This window comes from Cryptomeria japonica, chromosome 3 (assembly GCF_030272615.1).
Source record: "Cryptomeria japonica chromosome 3, Sugi_1.0, whole genome shotgun sequence".
NCBI lineage: Eukaryota > Viridiplantae > Streptophyta > Pinopsida > Cupressales > Cupressaceae > Cryptomeria > Cryptomeria japonica.
In genome coordinates, this window is record NC_081407.1 from 190,816,516 (window position 1) to 190,835,673 (window position 19,158).

Consider the following 19,158-nt stretch of genomic DNA (forward strand, 5'->3'; position numbering starts at 1 on the left):
AAATAGAGGAACCTAACAATAATTCTCTTTGGGCATTCTTGGGTAGACTACCACGCAAAGACAAGGTTGTTGTAGATGCACTATAAACATTAATTAAAATTTTTTGGCATGACAACACAAGAGTATTGCCCAACCAAAGAGATGTTGTTAGAAGGCGAATTGGGTCTAAAAATCATGAGCCACATGCGAAACACTATTTGGATATGACTTAAACTAAATTTTATGAAAGATTCCTTCAAAAGTTTCCTCAAATAAAAAAATTTCAAATATTTTTTGAAATGGCAAAACCTTTTTATATAAAGATTAATCATGTACACACCACGTGTTGTTGTAGGATGCATATTGAATTTTCCATGCATTATGATATTTTTCATCATATTTGTTCTACTTTGCACACTAACAATGTTTTGCAGGAATGCAATATACAAGCACCTCCTAAGTTGGCAAGAGAATTTATTTCAAGTGTGTTATGTAATAGACATGATGGTTGCATTTATTATAAGATGCCTTGTTTGGAAGGTTCTTGTGCTATATGTGGTGGTTTGCAATGTTTACCAAGATGCATACATTTGGAGAGCACACATGAAATTGGTACGAAACTAGTTTCTTTCGAAAAATACAAGATAGACACATATGGAGTTAAAGATGGAAAATATTTGAAGATATGTGAGCTAGTGAAAAATGATATATGTGTAGCTCAATTTATGAAAATGTTTCAAGAGAAACTAGTTTATGAGTACATAATGCATACACATAGAGCTCGATGGTTAGATGAGCAATTCAAGTTGTGTAAGGACACATTTCCCCTTGGCACCATTGTCTCTATCATTGATTTCACTGAAAATTATACACTACAACCTCAAAATGAAGTGCAATCCATGTATTATCACTCTACACAAGTTTCTATTTTTGTACACATAGCATTCATGCATGCAGATGATATCACAGAGGAGGATAGAAAGGTTGTAAGAGAGTATCACTTCTACATAAGTGATGATCGTACTCATTCATCAAAGTTTGTACAAGGATGCTTTAAAGTTTTCTATGATAGTTTAAGGGAAAGGAACATATGATACAACCAACACTTAATATGGTTAGATAATTGCACCACACAATTCAAGAATGCAAGAATGTTTTATTGGCTGACAAGGATGCATGTGACAAGCGGTGTACAACATTTTTGGAATTTCACTGAGGCTGGACATGGTAAGGGAGAGTACGATGGTGCAAGAGCATGTGTGAAAAGATCCCTATCCAGGGAAGAATTGAAGTATGAAGGTGGTGCTGAGTTGGTAGATGCAGAAACAATTGTGCGATAGTGTAAGTCTGCAATGGGTCCAGGTAATCCAAGTACGTCATTAGTTCATAGATATTTTTGGTTGATTACTAAATCTAACATTGAAAACTATCTAGATTGTTGTACAGTTGTAGGATCGAGTGATATGCACTCATTTATGAGTTCAAATTCAAGTTCATTGGTAATTTATACAAGACAGATGGTATGTTTTTGCTCTTCATGCATGTATTGTTTGTGGGAGAATGTGAATCAAAAGAGTGGGTTGATAAATGGTCTTGTAGACTGTTGGTTCCCATTGTTTCATATCAAATTCCCAAAGCACTACAATTGAGCTAGATGGAGACATTAGTGGACTTTGACCATGTATTCGACCTAGTGGATTCAGGTGATTTTTTGAGTTAATTTTTTTGCAAGTATTCTTTTTGGTTTATTTTGTTGTACATCATACTTTATTTTTGGTATTAATTAACACTTTATAAAATGCAGGTCTTGTGTATGCAGTTGTTGCAGAAGAGAACAATGAATAAGGAACAGATTACTATTTGTGCCATTGTGTTGAGCCTAAAAGAAAATTGACAACCACAATCATTGATGGAGAGGATATTGAGTACCCAATAGGGTCTGTTGTCGTGATAGGAACATGGCTTCAAAGATACCCTATCAAGAATTATGATGTTTGATTGTTCAAGGACTTTGAAACACACAGACATATTCTTCATTTCTCTAACCTTGTTGTTGCAACAAATATTCATTTGATGAAGTATCGTGGTAGACCTCATAACAAGATTTTATGGAAAGTTCGTGAATCTGACCACGAGGCAATACCTGACACATATGGTTTAGAGCCGATCTTGAAGGCTCACTTGATTGATTCTACGGTTTAGAGTAGAATGATTTTTAGAATTTTGTATAAATCATCGACGAAATGTTCTATATTCATTTTTTGTATATATAAATGCCCATATAAATCATCGATGAATTGTTCTATATAAATCGTCGACAATTTGTTCTATATAAATCATCGACGAATTGTTTTATATAAATCATCGACAATTTTTTAGACTTAGGGCACTTGAGAGATCGCACCCGTAGGGTATGACTCTCGACATTCTGGTGCTTTGGGATGCACAACAAGGCCATGCCTAGCATAAACTTGCCCACCTGAACGCGCTCACAATGTCAGTTTGTGCACATGAGGAACATAATCAATTCTAGCCAATCTTGTAACTTTTCCTTGCAAGCAATTGACGGTTTTTCACTAATACATTTGGACTAGATTTCCGACTGAGGTTTCCAACAGAGAAGGTATATTGTGGCCAAATTTGATTTTTTTTGAAAAAATGCCTGCATTTGTCATAATTCTGATGGAAATTTCCCATTTGGTTTCGACGAAGAAGGCATTAGCAATGAGAATTTTCTTTTTTTCAAAAAAGTGCTTGAGTTCATTGTAATTCCGACAACAGTGGCCATTACAAAATAAAAAAAGAGGCAGGGAATTCATTTGTGAATTGCAATCCCACGTAGGCATCTGTGGCGAATTCAACCCCCAAGAACATCAAACCCGCGTCGAAGGCAATCCTGTGTCCAAGATACATTGATCCCTGACTCATTTAGTACTCATGCAACTGATCATGATGATGAAGATGACCTTGATGTTGTTCATGATGTCCCTCTACTTGAGAAGGCATCTAAGGCCCTTTATGAAGGCTCGCAAGCAACTCTTCTCTTTGTTGTATTGTTGTTGGTGAACTCGAAGGTTATGAATGGTTTATCCAACATAACAATGTCACGTATGTTAAGGCATGTCATATATGTCATAATAAACTGTGAATCATGTTGTACCATTAATATTCTTTATTATAACAAATTATATTTTGTTGTTGTAGATTGATAGGTGAGTTTTTGTTACCACCATCAAATATTCTACCTCGCTCATACCGAGAATTATCTATCGTTATGAAAGATATCGGAATGGAGTATCAAGCAATAGATGCTTGTCCCAATGATCATATTATATATCACAAACAACATGAATTTTGAACTGAATGCCTTGAATGTCATATCAGTAGATATCAAACAGATCAAATAACAAAAAGGGTTCCTCGCAAAGTTCTTCGCTATATTCCCATTATTCCACGTATGCAACGATTATTCAAGTGCACTAGCTTGGCACAATTTATGGATTACATGTACGCAATAGAAGTCGAGATGACATTATTCGAATGCCTACGGATGGTTCAACATTTATGGACATAGAGGAAAAGTGGCCACACTTTAAAGAAGAACCTCATAATCTCAGGCTTTCATTGGTAGCGGATGGTGTCAATCCATTTGGAGAGATGAGATCTATTTACTCAGTGTGGCCTATTTTTGTTATCAATAATAACATTCCTCCATGGATGTCAATAAAGAGGGAGCACATAATGTTGACAATGATTGTTCCAAGTATTTTATTATTTAAATATAGTCGTCTAAATTTAATTATAAATATTGCAGTAAAATGGTCATAATAATTATATAATGTTTTTGTTCATTCAATTAGGTAAGTACCAAATTAAAGATATGAATGTATATATCGAGCCTCTTATTGACGAGTTGCTAGAGTTATGGAATGGTGTCACTATGTATGACATCTCTAGACCAATAGGACAAAGACAATTTCAATTCCATGTGATGCTTCTATGGACAATGCACGATGCCTTGGGGCTAACACATTTTTGTGGTATGTTATAGTGTTTAAGTTGTGCATGAACATTATAATTCAAAAAATTATCATATTTAATCCAATTATACATTATCTTGTAAGTCTTCAAACAAAGGGAAAAATTGCATGTCCTGTTTGTGGTTCAAAGATGAAATCTCATCATTCAAAAAGTTTAGGAAAGCAGGTGTTTGATGAGTATAGGAACTTTCTCCATAAAAATCATAAGTATCAAAATACTAAAAAACATCTTTTCAATGGGAAAGAAGAGAATACATCAAAGCCACGAAGAATGACACCTCACCTATGGAAGTTGGAATATAATAGAATTAATCGCCAAGGTAATGCCATTCCATCTATTGGTTTGTCATAAAACATCTTTTCTATTTTGATTTGTTTACTGATGATGTGATTGATGATCATGAAGGTCGTGAATGCATAAATGACCACCTTCCTAAGGGAATAAAAAGTTATCCTTGACAATTTAGTAGGTTGCCCTACTATGAGTAGTTACAAATTGTTCATTTGTTTGATAGTATGCATATTGGAAAGAATATAACAGAGACATTATGGAAAATATTGGATGGAAGGCGTGACAAAGAAAAAATTGTCAAAATATGTAGTGACATTCAGGATTCCAATCATGCAATGATAAATGTCATTCAATCAAATAGCCATGGAGACCAGATTAATATAAGTGAGCTTCCTTGGTTATTAACGAACTAGCAAAGCAATGCTATAAAAGAAGTCATACGAAAAATTTGATTTCCCATAGGATCTACTACAAACATAAACAATCTCATATCAAAGAAAAGTGAATTTGGGCCAGGGATGAAAACACATGATTGGCATACCTTCATTAAGGTAATTCATGTTCTTGTGTTTTTAGTATGTATTTAAGTACTGCGCGTACGTGTACTTTTCATTATGTTACAAAAAAATGAAAAGATAATTTTATAATTGTTGCAGTATGTTCTACCTCTATCTCTCCCAGACGACTTCGACAATAATGTCAAGCAAGTCATATATGATCTTGGAAAATACATGAGGTAAGTAGTGATATTTGTTTAGTTCATTGCATAGATATTATATTTGCGATTTGTTTTACTTCTTATGTAATATATTTTTTTGCATCTTGAATACCTTGTAGGTGGTTGTCATGTAAAGAAATCCATAAAGATGATATAAAATATTGGAAGAGAAAAATTCCTCATTTAATGTGTGAAATGCAAAAGTGTCTACCTCCAGCTTTTTTCAATGCACAAGAACACTGCCTCATACACCAAGTTGAGGAGATTGAATTGTGTGGACCTATACACACTAGGTCAATGTGGATGGTTGAGAGGCACTTGAAATTTTTGAAGGCTTTGGTTCAACAAAGAGCACATCCTGAGGGTTCTATGGTGGAGGGATATATGGTATACTAGACTATGGTGTACATTTCTGAATATCTTCCTATGTTTGTAGCAAAGATCCACGTGGATCGCATTTGGGATCCCAACACCATTAACAAATTCAAAGGGGAGTACTTGACGGGGAAAGGTAGATTGAGGAAAGTGAGAGGTAATTATAAGATGTTATTGTAGTTAATTAATTCTTAATCTTCAAAATGAACTGATTGTAAGATGTCTATTTATTTGAGAGTGGGATGCACTACATTTGTATATTGCAAACAATCTTGATTGGATGATGGTATGGATTGAATGTTGTCAACATTTTGGAGGCACGTTAACATGGGAAGGTGTGGCTTCATTGGTTAAAGAAGCAAATTGTAATGGAGATTCCAATGCTACGCAAAGGGAAATTGATTTAGCATATGGTTTAAGAGATAAATAGGTATGTATAAATTTATTAATCACCCATATGTTTGTCAACTCACAATGCAATAAATTTTACATGTTTGACATATCGCAGGTCAAACACCACAACGCTATGTGCTGCAATGGTCATAAATTTTGCATAAAAAAGTTGGATGACACGAAGAAAACTTGTGATTCTAGCATCACTGTAGTCTTTGAGGTGACAAATATTCCATCTAGAAATGACATTCATCCTCAATAGTCTCAAAATCGATACTATGGCATTTTGGATGATATACTTGAGTGTGACTTTAATTCCTTCAAATTAGTTTTGTTCATTGTCAAATGGTACAAGCTATGATTGAATAAAAATGATCCTGATAGAACTGTTATTGAACATGATAACGGTTTTATAATGCTAAATACAAGGTCATTTGAACCAGTTCGGGATGAGCCCTATGTTCTTCCAAGCCAATGTGAGCAAGTATTTTACTCAGAGGTTCCACATAAACCGGGTTGGTCATTTGTTGTTAGACATGATCCAAGAGGAAGGTCGATAAAGTATAATGTGATGGAAGAAGAAGATATCGAAGAAGTAGAAGATGAAGTGGATGATGATCATGATCAACAGTTTCACAATGACGATGAAGAAGAAGAAGAAGAAGAAGAAGAAGATGATGATGATGATGATGATGATGATGATGACAATGACGGTGATGATGGTGATGATGATGGCAAAGACGTTGATGATGATGATGATGATGACAACGACGACGACGACGACGATGACGACGATGATGATTATGATGATGATGATGATGATTAGTGTATATGGTGAAAATGGATAACAATAATAACAATATTGAAAGGCTAAAATGAATTCAACCACTAAACCCTAGCCTAACAATGAACAAAGATCCACCATAACATATGAAGATAACCTAAGACAATGCAAATAATTCAAAATTACAAAGATTATACCATCACATGTCCAATAGGGTTTTGATCTCCATTCTTCCTATCTCCAATGATCTTGCTTGATATATTTGCTCTCAGATTTTTTATATGCACAAGAGCTCAACAAAGAACGGAATGTGGTTGCAAGTAGGATCGTATTGTAGCCAAGTACTCCAAAATCAATCATTAGCCATTTGTCATTAGGGTTAGACAATGAAGAAAGTATCTCCTTAAATAGAAGACACAATAAGAAATGGAGGGATAAGATTGAGAGGTGTAAAAAGAGAGGCCGGCTAGGATTAGAGGGTAGGTAAAGGAAATAATAAAATAATGAAAGAGGTAGGTAGTGTAGGAATTAAGAGATGAATGACATGTGTCATGTGTAGAAAAAGATAATGAATTAATTAAATAAATAAAGATTTATTTAATTAATAGAAGAAGTAGGACAATTAAATTAAATAAAATATTTATTTAATTTAGGAAAAGGATAATTTAAATAAATAAATGTATTTATTTAAATGAGAAATAAGGCTAGAAGAGGATAAATGAATTAATTAAATAAATAAAGATTTATTTAATTAATAGAAGAATTAGACTTAGATAATTAAATAAATAAAATATTTATTTAATTAGACTAGACAATTTTGAGTGTCTACAATTAGTATATTATCTATTTAATATTGACTTCTTGATAGAATTTTTTTTACATAATTAATTTATTCTATTTTGAATTCTAATGCCATTACATAATTAATTCATGATGCACCTTTTAATATGGAGATGGAGATAGGGAGTGTGACTATTTATGTGACAATTTTTAAACTGTGTTTATTTATGGAAATTGGATTGTTTATTAGCTATGTGACTATTTATGTGACCATTTAGTTGAGGATCCTGCATAGTCTACATAAAGTCAAGGTAAGGAATTAAAAAATTTACAATGATTTTGATGACAAAATCTTTTTATTATTTAATACTCTTTTTGTCTACAAAGTTCATGTTGTTCATGTTGTTTATGATGTAATTGTGCTAACATTTTTTATATTTTTTCTTTGTCATAGGCTAACATGGATCCATCACATATCGCAGACAAAGGTGTACCTTGCGACACTTCTACCGAGCAGGTAAGCCTCATTGTAATTGTACAAATTAGGTAGAAGCAAACTGTTACATTATTATGTTCTTTTTTTTTAGTGATTTATACTAATTTTGTAATTGTTAATGATATTCTTGACACAGACGGATGTTTGGGGAAAGGGAAAGGGAGTTGCAGTACCTGAGCACCTTTCTATGGATGTGGAATCATTAGGGTTAAGCAATGATGACCTTGAAGATCCCACAGACCTTGTGAAATTCTTTAAAATTCCTCTTATAAAAATTAGAAAGAGATTGTTGCTTTGGCAGCCATGCATCCTACCACTGATGAGATATGACAGAGGGTGGAATTATTGTATAAGACAGCAGAAAACTTGCAAGTAAGCAATAATGAAAGCTTTACTTATAACAAAAGCTCAATAATGGTTTATATTTTATTCTCTTTTTTATGTCATTAACTAAAATATGTACGTATTGTTTTTACAACAATTTATCCGCCGTCATGAAAGTCATTCCAATGATCAGGGTGTTGCAGGATCAGGTGATGATGATTTTCTTGTATTATCACTTGCTTGGCTTATCACTTTGAGTACCCATAACACATCATACTTGATACTGTCAATTTTCAAAATAAAGGTTCATCCTTGTTTAAAATTCTTGCACTTTTCATATATTTATTGTTTGATATATTTAATGTATTATTCTTTAGGTGCTATCAATGTTACTGTGCAAATGTCGATACCGCCTCATCAGAGGTCACTCTCACCTGTATTGCCAATTGCAATGTCGGCAACACATAGCATGCATACATCCTCTAGTGCCCACCCACTGTTGGATGTGCCACAAGCGACTACTGTTGATAACATAGCATCATTTCCTGGATCTTCTCGTATTGCTAGTACGGGAACATTGTAGGTCACATTCATGGTGAGCGACGAAGAAATGCTTCCCTTAAAGATACAAAAGGTTCCAGGTACTTTAAAATTACTATTATATATACTCTAATTGTAATTTACTTTATGATCACTCATTTTGGACTAATGATCCCATGAATTTTTTGCAAGCAATGATATTTTCTATAAACATCTTAGTGACACTGCATTGCAGATATTTGGGCCCACCATACGTAAAAGGTGGTACATCATATGTGAACTAACCCTTATCCACTTTTGATTTCATATCATTGCTAGAATACTTTTCCTTTGATCCATTTCTTGAAGTGTAATAAATGTAGCTTTAGTTCATTACTGAATCTACTAGGTTCATTTTTGCTTTAAAATGTGGAATGACCAAGAAAATAGGTTAAAAGATGAATTGACAAACCAAATGGTTGAGTGGTTTGGAAATGACACCTTTAACAAAACCAAGCTCCTTGAAAAAGCTGGCACATATCTAAAGTATGTGAGGGACCAATACAGGACCCATTTGGAGAAGAACCTAAAGTACGAGCGTCCCCCCATGATTCCAGAGAGGGAGTGGAAGGACCTGATTTTGGATGCCAAGGAGAGAATTGAAAGGAAAAAAGGAAATACACCAGTAGACGCTAGAAGAAGGTACGGGATACTATTAAGAATGTAATTATGTACTAATTAATTACTCTTTATATTTATATAATCTAACATATTTCAAACTTTTTATAGACTGAGTGACACATGAAAGGCAACCAAGGTAAGGCAAGAAAAGCGCGGGCAACACAAACTTGGCTCTGGTGGTTACATGAAACTTGCTGCATGAATTGTAAGTATCTCATGTAAACTCCCATATTGTCTCAAAATATTAATAAATTGTAAACATTTTTTTTTTATCAAACAATGCAAGAAAAATTCATGGTACCAAGCAAAAATGTAGGGCTCTGAATTCAATAGAGTGCCCATAGAAGATGATAAGAGAATTACCTACCAGCAAGGCTATTCAGCTGTGGCTGATCGGCTACGAGAATTGATTGGGCATACACAACATTTGAGTGCATCCATCACACAGGTAAATATGCTAAATAGAAGTTGTTTCAAATTGAGTACTTTACCAATAATCTAATTGATGTTGAGTTCCAACATAAAGTGACAATATTTGTTTTAAATAAGCAAGCAATGATAACAATGTGCATGTCATTGGAATGCAACCTGCTAATTGTGAAACACCACCTACACATGAAGGTCTGGATGTGCATCCTAGTAGTGGAGGTATTCATTTGCTATTCAAATTTATTTATTTAGCTATTAATACAATTAAACATCTTAATTTGTAATTAGAGTAGTAATTAATGTAACCTTTCTTGTTAATATTTTAGAGCATGTAGTCGGTGTTGAGCAAGTGGAGCATGATCTGGGTACACATCCTCAAGAACGTGATGTTCCCCACTCAGGTAAAGAGGACCACTATTATTGCCCCACTCAACATGTTGAGGTTGAGGCTACACAAAATGATGTGGCCCCATCAGGTAAAGAGCACAACAATTATGTTCTCCAAATTAATGAAATACTTGTAACAATAATATTTTATTTTTTTTGAATTTAACCCATTTCTTTGTTATTGCAGAGGACCCCCCTTCGCTTCAGTGTCCTCGTCCTTAGTATAGGACTACGCATACATTGAGATCACGAGCAGTTGGCAGAACATCTATAGAGGGGGGAAATGATGAAGACACCGATGTTCCACTTAGTCTTTTCTTAGCTTCAAAGAAAAAACAAAGAACGAAATGATTGTAATCTAACTTATTTGATAATGACTGATTTTATGTGTTAGTGAATGTAATTATGTGCTAATTAATGGTTATGGATGATATTTGTTAATTAATATTGATGAATATTGCATGTTCATTAATGTTAATCAATGTTATGTCTTAATGAATGTTATGTGATATTAATGAATGAACGTTATAAGATGTTAACGGGGAATTTAGAGTGAGTTTAGGGGGGGGGAGGGGCCAAATGAGCTTCCACCTTCACGTGGTTGGCCCTGTTAAGTAGAGAATACTAAACTATTCTCGAAACCAAGCGAAGCTCAACAAGGTAATACACTTTTCAATATTTCATTATGTTGCACAGTTAATCTTATTGAATAATGTATATTGAATCTTAATTGCAAGGTCCAACAGAGCCAACACGAACAACAACACCACGAGTTGCTAGGTATAATGAACTCCCATATTGTCTTGTCTGTACACAAACAATATGAGTTGCTTCTAGTGTTGATATCCAAGGTGGGACTGCAAAAGTTATGAATATGCCTCATCCTTGTAAGTTTTTTTATTACAACTCCTAATGCTTGAGACTAAACTTTTTGTTCTTGATGCTTTTCACTAGTTGTCATAACCTTTGACTTTGATGCTTGTGCCTTTATAGAGCTAGATTTTTCTTGTATGCATACTTGGTCAAAGACTATATTATGATGCTATAGGGCTACAAACTAAGATTATTTATTGTATTGAGTTGCACATTTGACATGAGTTGCCCTATGACTGCTATGTTGCTTGAAATTTATGTATATACACTATTTCTAGTCTACTCTATATTTCCTACTCAGCTACTCCTATTGCTTTAAAATGAAATGTGAACTAATGAATTGTATTCTATAGATGACCAGTGCCTTTCTTCACTGTTTGGGCTATAGAGTCTTTATATTCCATACAATCCATACTTAAATGAATAACCCTAGATTACTCATATTGAAAATAGTAAATATTTGCAAGTAGACCAGAAGACAACACAAAATTTAGACTTGAAAGTTGATAGTCTATATATTGATATTAATTTTGAGAAAATATTACAAAACTCAGAGTATTCTCCATAAGACTAGAAAAAAGCTCAGATAAATTTCTGCAGCGTTTTCTTACAATTACTTGCGATCATTTTTTTAGGAGTTTTGGTATCCATTAATAATAGTATGGATGCATACAAGCCTTGGACCCTTCAAAAGAAAGTTTGTTACAAACAATCGGTCATTTTCAAGAAGCGGTTATAAGTCCTTTTCAGCATCTGCGGCTTCCTCTGCTTGTTGTTCTGTTGCAACCTCATGTAACTGCTCCCGAGCATCTTCTTTTTGTCCCATATACTTATCTTTCCACTCCTGATACACATCATCACTAGGCCAAGTAAAACTAGCAATCTTCTGTTTCATATCTTCTAGCCACTTCCAAGTGACTCGTACATGCCCAATCTCTGTTTCTATGAAACCATAATGAGATTTCACTTTTTCAATTTCCTCAATTGTTTGGACAAATAAGGATGTGTCATCAGTACTAATAATCTGATTGATCCTTAGGGACAAATTGTGGTCCACCTCCTTTAACCAAGTCTTCTCTTCCTTTAGTTGGATAGGACCAATGAAACTTCCTGGAAACATTTCAAATTTATAATTTGAATATTATTTCCTATAAAGTTGGGCTTTTCTTTTTATACTTGCTCCTTCCACTAAAAGAATATTCATCTCTTTTATAAACTCACATGTGGACCTTAGATTGTCATTCTCTTCTGCATTTGCATGGGAAGAACACATGAGCTCTAACTCTTTACCTCTAGGCACCCACTTATTTAGGATTGGTTCCAAAGTGGCTTCTTCTTCTTTGAATTTGATCAAAATCTCAAGAATCCTCTTCATAGTTATGTATACATTGGAGGTTTTGACTGAGTCAACAAACTTCAAGATGGTGGCTTTCACCTTCTCCTTATATTTGTTTGTATACAATGTTTGAGCTTGTTTCAATTTTTCCAACTCATGTTGGACATTTTCAGGTAATTGGGAACTAGAAGGCATAGGAGAAGGGGGATATTCAATTATGGAACTAGTAGGAGAGGGTCTTTCTAGAGAGGAGGCTATCATGAGTGTAGAAGATTCACCGGGATGATATTGACCTGCCAGTTGACTCTGGAGTCTAGCAATTATGTTGTCTCTGTTGGCTATTCCTTCTTTAGCATCATTGTAAGCTTTTAAAATAGTCTCCAACTTCAATTGGAGATTAGCCTTTTCTTGTACCTCTTTCTCTGCCACCACAACACTGAATTTTGCAGTCTCTAGGACTGTGCTTGCAGCTTCCACTACCCCTGTGTCTTGGACTCTTTTAACTATCATGCCTCCTAAGAGGCTAGAATCTGATGCATCCTTCCTTCTTTTGTTTTCATCCTTCTTTAAAGACCACATGACAAGAGTAGCATTATCCTTGCTGAATGTCACTCCTTCCATAGGCTTTGTTTCTTTCCTCACTATATCAAGCACTAAGGCATCAGCTATATCCCATTCAGGGAGAATCAACACACCATCCTTTGCTACCATTTCTCTTCCTTTCTCAGGGGTGATTGCTTTGAACTCCTCCATCATTTCTTTCTTAACCTCTTCTTCTACCTGAGTTGTATTTTTAAGAGGCTGTTCACTTTTCCTCTATTCACATCTAGTGTTGAATTGATCAATATTTTGCTTCCATAGAAACTATATAAAAGCTCCTGATGTGACAAAATTACTATCAGCTAGGAATTATTCACTAGCTTGCTTAACAGTAAGGTCCATTTCTTGGCCCTTTAACTCACCATCAGTCATCCATTTCAGCATTAGGTGGCTCTTTGGGCATCCCCTCTTGGGTCTCCTCATAGGTATAGGCAATCTCATCGAGACTCCCTAACTACAATAATTGTTCAGCCATAGCTTGTTCATCTCCAATGTGGATAGGAGACTGAGATGGAGAATATTGAGGCTCATCAGTTTCAATTTCCTTTTCCACTCTCTACTTCTTAGGGGAATCCTGGATGTCAATGGTATCTTCAATTTTCCTCTTCCCTTTTGAAGTGGAAGGCTCACCTGTCACTGGCATTATCACAGTGTACGTTGACCTTTTATGCATTACATAGTCACCACATGGGATATCTCTAGCAAAGGCAGGCTTAGCCAATACCATCTTAGCCTTATCAGGCTCATTTTGCATTATGGCCTCCCTCTTTTCTTTTAAGGTCTGCATGAGATCTTCAAAATAAAGAATCAAGAATTTTATTTTCTCCTCAAATGGATTGAAGGTAGAAAGGGGGTCATAGCCAGTGTCAAATTGATGGATAAAATCAAGGGCTTTCTTATATGCCACCCACTTCTCCTTCCTTAGTTCTTGCTCATCTAAGCTGAATTCATTTCTAATCAGATCTTCTAGGAACTAAAATTGATGTTGCCTACCTCTGCACATTGCTCTTTTCCTGAACATGCCATTGAAAAAATCCTCGGGGTCTGCACATCTTGACACTACAGTAGACAGCCTATATGGCTTAAAGAATTCTTCAAAAAATCTCCATCCACCCTTAGTGATCACAAAATGGTGAGCCATGGTAATAGTTGGGAAAATAGTCCCTTTACCTCTATTGGTTAGCTCTGCTTCTTGTACTCCCCCAATTTGTCTCAGGACTTCTGCAATCCCTATCTCCAATGGGACCTGATAGGGTAGTAAAAAGGGGGTGCCTCTAAATCCAAACACTCTAGAAATAGTAGACAATGATACAAATATATGTCTCCCCAATTGTGAACAATATTGATATCCTCTACAAACTCCTTTGGTCTAAGAAACTCCAAAGAGCCTTAGGAATTCTAGGGTTTTCTCTACATAGAAGAATCCTAATTTTAGATGCAAAGTGTCTATCAAACTTTAAATAACTTACATCTTCTCTATCCCAAGATAGAACAGTACTCCACAATTGCACTGGCATCTCCTCTTTATCTTGACCTTAATCAGGTCCATCTCCTTTCCAAAATAATCAGCCCATTTGAATAGAAACATATGCATTAACATGGAGTACCATCCAAATGGCCTATCCACCTTACCATTTTTGATTCCTACTAGCCCTTTATGAATTTCATCAGCAAGGTATGAGGCATAATCAAATGTTATTGCTAGGGAGGGGTTTAGAATTTGTGCAATCATTAACATATAATGGGTTGGCATATTATTTTCAGCATCCTCTCCCAAAATCTGGCATAATGCCCAATACATACCCTTAGCTCTTAGATTGAATATGTTGAGAGAGAATGGTTCCATTGTGCTAGGGCCTACAACTATTAACCCCCCTATCTTTACAAAGAATTCTTTCATTAGGCCACTTCTAAGATGATCCCTTTGTGTGTTGTAAACGTGGGCTAACAACTCAAAGTCAATAGGTTCTAACAAATTGGAGGACTCACTGAGTTTAAACACTTTCTTGAATTCATCTTCATTTATCTCAATCAAGACTGATCCCTTTATGTTCCTGATGCATCTTGCCACAGAGTCATAATTCTGTGCAATCAGGGCTAACAGATCTACATCCATAAAAACACCAGGGACCACAAGCTTTCCTACATCCTACTCCCATATGCCATTCAAAGGAGCTAGGGAATTCCTCTGCCCAAAACTGACTTTGAAGAGTCCTAAGCCTGACAATCCTATTTCAGGGTCCCTCAACCAATTACCCTTATCATAAAGGCCATCTCTAATTTTTAGACAGGGGTTCTTAGGTACTAGCTCTTTGGCCTTAGCCCTAGCATTGGTGGACATGGTTAATTGCTCTAAAAAATCATCACAGATATTTTGGTCCTAGTAATTCACTTTCCCTGTTAATTCTCTTCTGGGTGCCATTTTGGTCAAACAATTATACCACTAGAAGCTAGCACAGACCTCTAATGAATTAATTCACACAATAGTATTTGAGAACAAACCAAGAGTTATCAAGAAAAGCACAAGAAACCTGATTATTTGCCTGAAGAAAATCACTCTGCAACAATTCACTCTGCAACAAACTTCGATGAAACAATACTTAGAAATCAAGTTGATGCAGACTCAAAAGGGAAAGTTGGGATTTAAGTTTTTAGAAATTAACTCTGCATGCTTCGGCTTTCTTTTCAGTATTGAATTCGATTAATTCGCTAAATCGAATTCAAAACTGGCTTCAACGGTTCATAATTTCTCTAAGTCTTTCCTCTATTTCACTCTTTTGCTACTTCGCAGAACATAAAACCTGTGCTCTTTTCTTTCATGAAACAACATTGGCCATTGGATCTCGAGAACTTACATCACCTTTATCTCTATTTAATCTATTTGCTTTAGTGTTGAGCCCTACCTCCTTTTTGCCACTTCACGGAGTTTAACAGTCATGCACTTTTCCTTCGCGAGGTCGTGCCAAGCATTAGTTCAAACTCAAATCACCCAACCTTTAAGTCCAATAGGGATTGTCAATCTTTTTAACTAACCGTGCCTCATCTTGATGGCTAACAGTTTTCACCATTTCACTGAGGTTAAGCTACGGGCATCTTTGGGTCATGAAACAACAAGAAGCATTGGATCAATCTTGAGATGAATGCCTTTTAAGTGGGCCCTTTTTTCCAGAATTACTTACCCCACTTGTTCTTTGGTTAATAAATGCCACATGGCAGTCGGCCATTAGCCCTGGAAACTCCTTTTGGTTCCATCCTTAATCTACCACATGTTCCCTTTTACTATTCCCACATAACTATCGGTTACACCTAGGCAGGCCCTTAACCACTTTTTTAAACCATGTGTCACTCAACACATTACTATCAAGCTCTACAAAAAGTGGTAGCTATTATGCCATGTCACTCCTCCATGTGATTTCCACCTGTCTTTCGTGACTTCACAAACATTATTCTTCATTTGGCTTGAAGCCACGAAACCACGAGAACCGTTAGATCAAAACAGACCTGGTCTGCTTTTAACTTCATGCCATGCCTATCCCTTGGGCCCATCGGCCTTTTCACTACTTCACAATGACTAACTTGCTAGCATCTTATCTTCGTGAATTCACGCAAGCCATTAGATCTCAAGAACTTGCTCATTGTTTACTCTTTTTATGACAACCTTGCCTAGACCCACTGCATATCGCCAACTAAGTGCCTTGTCACTGCCATGTCATCACCAACTAGGGTTACCACATTTACTACCACTCTTAGCGGGACCCTCCACCTTTTCACTATTTTACTGAAGGTATAGCTCGTGCATCTTCCAACCATGAAACAACGAGAAGCCATTGATCTTTTTCCAACCTGATCATTGTTTTTCCAAAGAAGACTGCTTATCTCTAGGACCCACCAAACCCTTTCACCACTTCACAAAGGTTAAAACATGTTTAGCTTGATCTCACGAAACCACGTTGTCCATCTGATCAGATGAAACTTGATCGGTGTTTAGCTTTGGTCCAAACCTATATGCCGGGTCCACCTTCACCTTTTGCTACTTCACGGAAACTAAGTTTCGAGCACTTTTTGGTCATGAATCAACACGGGCCATCAGATCGATAGAAAATTGCATGATACTTATAAGGCCTGATAGATATTAGAAAAGGCAGATTAAAAGTGAACAAGAATAAAATATTTAAAGGGACCGCAGACACTCCAAGACAAGGTAGAGTAGACTCATCGAGACATCGGTATGACATTCATAATATCAATCCGATAGCCGATATGTGACCCAAACGCAAAAGATGACTTCATTGGGCATCAACCTATCACTCCACAAGTCATTCCGATAGCCGAAGTTACCCTTATGACCGAAGTCAACTTCATCGAGTCATCGGGATGACTTCAAACCTTCATGGACAAGTCATTGGGTCATCGGAACACAGAGAAGAATACTATGCCGATAAGTGAAACATTCCAAGAAAAGGTAGAGCGGACTCATCGAGACATCGGCATGACATTCAGAATGTCAATCCAATAGCCGATATGTGACCCAAATGCAAAAAGGTGACTTCATCGGGCATCAGCCTATTGCTCCACAAGTCATTCTGATAGCCGAAGTTACCCTTATGACTAAAGTTGACTTCATCAGGTCATCAAGATGACTTCAAACCTTCATAGACAAGTCATCAGGTCATCAGAACATAGAGAAGAATACTATGCTGATAAGTGAAACATTCCAAGACAAGGTAGAGCGGACTCATCGGGACATCGGCATGACATTCAAAATGTCAATCCCATAGCTGATATGCGACCCAAATGCAAAAAGGCAACTTCATCGGGCATCGACCTATCACTCCACAAGTCATTCTGATAGCCGAAGTTACCCTTATGACCGAAGTTGACTTCGTCGAGTCATCAGGATGACTTCAAACCTTCACAGACAAGTCATCGGGTCATCGGAACACAGAGAAGAATACTATGCCGATAAGTGAAACACTCCAAGACAAGGTAGAGTGGACTCATCGGGACATCAGCATGACATTTAGAATGTCAATCCGATAGCTGATATGCGACTCAAATGCAAAAAGGCGACTTCATCGGGCATCGGCCTATCGCTCCACAAGTCATTCCGATCATCGTCGGAATTACGATGAAAACCATTGGATTGTTGAATTTCCGATGGGCATGGCACCTTGACCAATCTGATGCCGAGTTTTCAATGGTGGATTTTGTCGACACTCCGACGAAAATTCATCAAAAATACGACAAACGGCTGTTAGAAATTAGTTCCGAATGTACTAGTGTTTTGAGCAGGCAAAAAAATGTGACTAATTGAAAATGGCTTTGAGTCATCAAAAACTGAGATAGGCCATTGTAGAGGAGCCTCATGCGACCCCATGGAATCAAACAGATTGACCATATGTGTCATGGATTGGAAGAAATAGTCCATCAAATTTTGACAATTTTTTGGACTCAGGGCACTTGAGAGTTCGCACCGGTAGGGTGTGGCTCTCGATGTTTTGGTGCTTTGGAATGCATGACAGGGCCATGCCTAGCGTAAAATGTGCTCGCAATGTCAGTTTGTGTACACATTTTTGTAATACTTGTAAACTGCAAATCATGCATAGATGATATGAGTATCCATCTGCACTAGCTACGTCATCTATCCTTGAGCAACTGATACACATATGCTTGATGGGCTCTTTGTCACCCTCTAATGGCTCATCATCCAATACAATAGGGTGTGCTAATGATGTCCCATGCTGGATGATGGCACCAATCAATGTTGTGGCCACTTGCAAAGTTTGTAGCTCCATCGACTCTTTCAACTCTAATGGGACAGCTTGATGCACCTTGGGTTTGGGTGCTAGGGGGTGGTGACTCTCCACGGCTAATTACCTATAGGCTCTAGGTCTATCTTAGGCAGAGCCACCACCTCTATCATGAAACTCTCTCATATCAAAATAGTTTGGCCGCACATTGAGCACAAACTTACAGTATATTTTTCTCAAAAAATATAATGGCACCTCATAATTATTACAAGGTGGATCATCAAAGACCATCCACCACCTCTGCCAAAAAAAATTCTTCATCTGCACATTGGTACACCAATGTATGGGAAACCTCTTTGCATTAAGAGGTAATGACTAACCAGTTTTGGGATCAACAAAAAG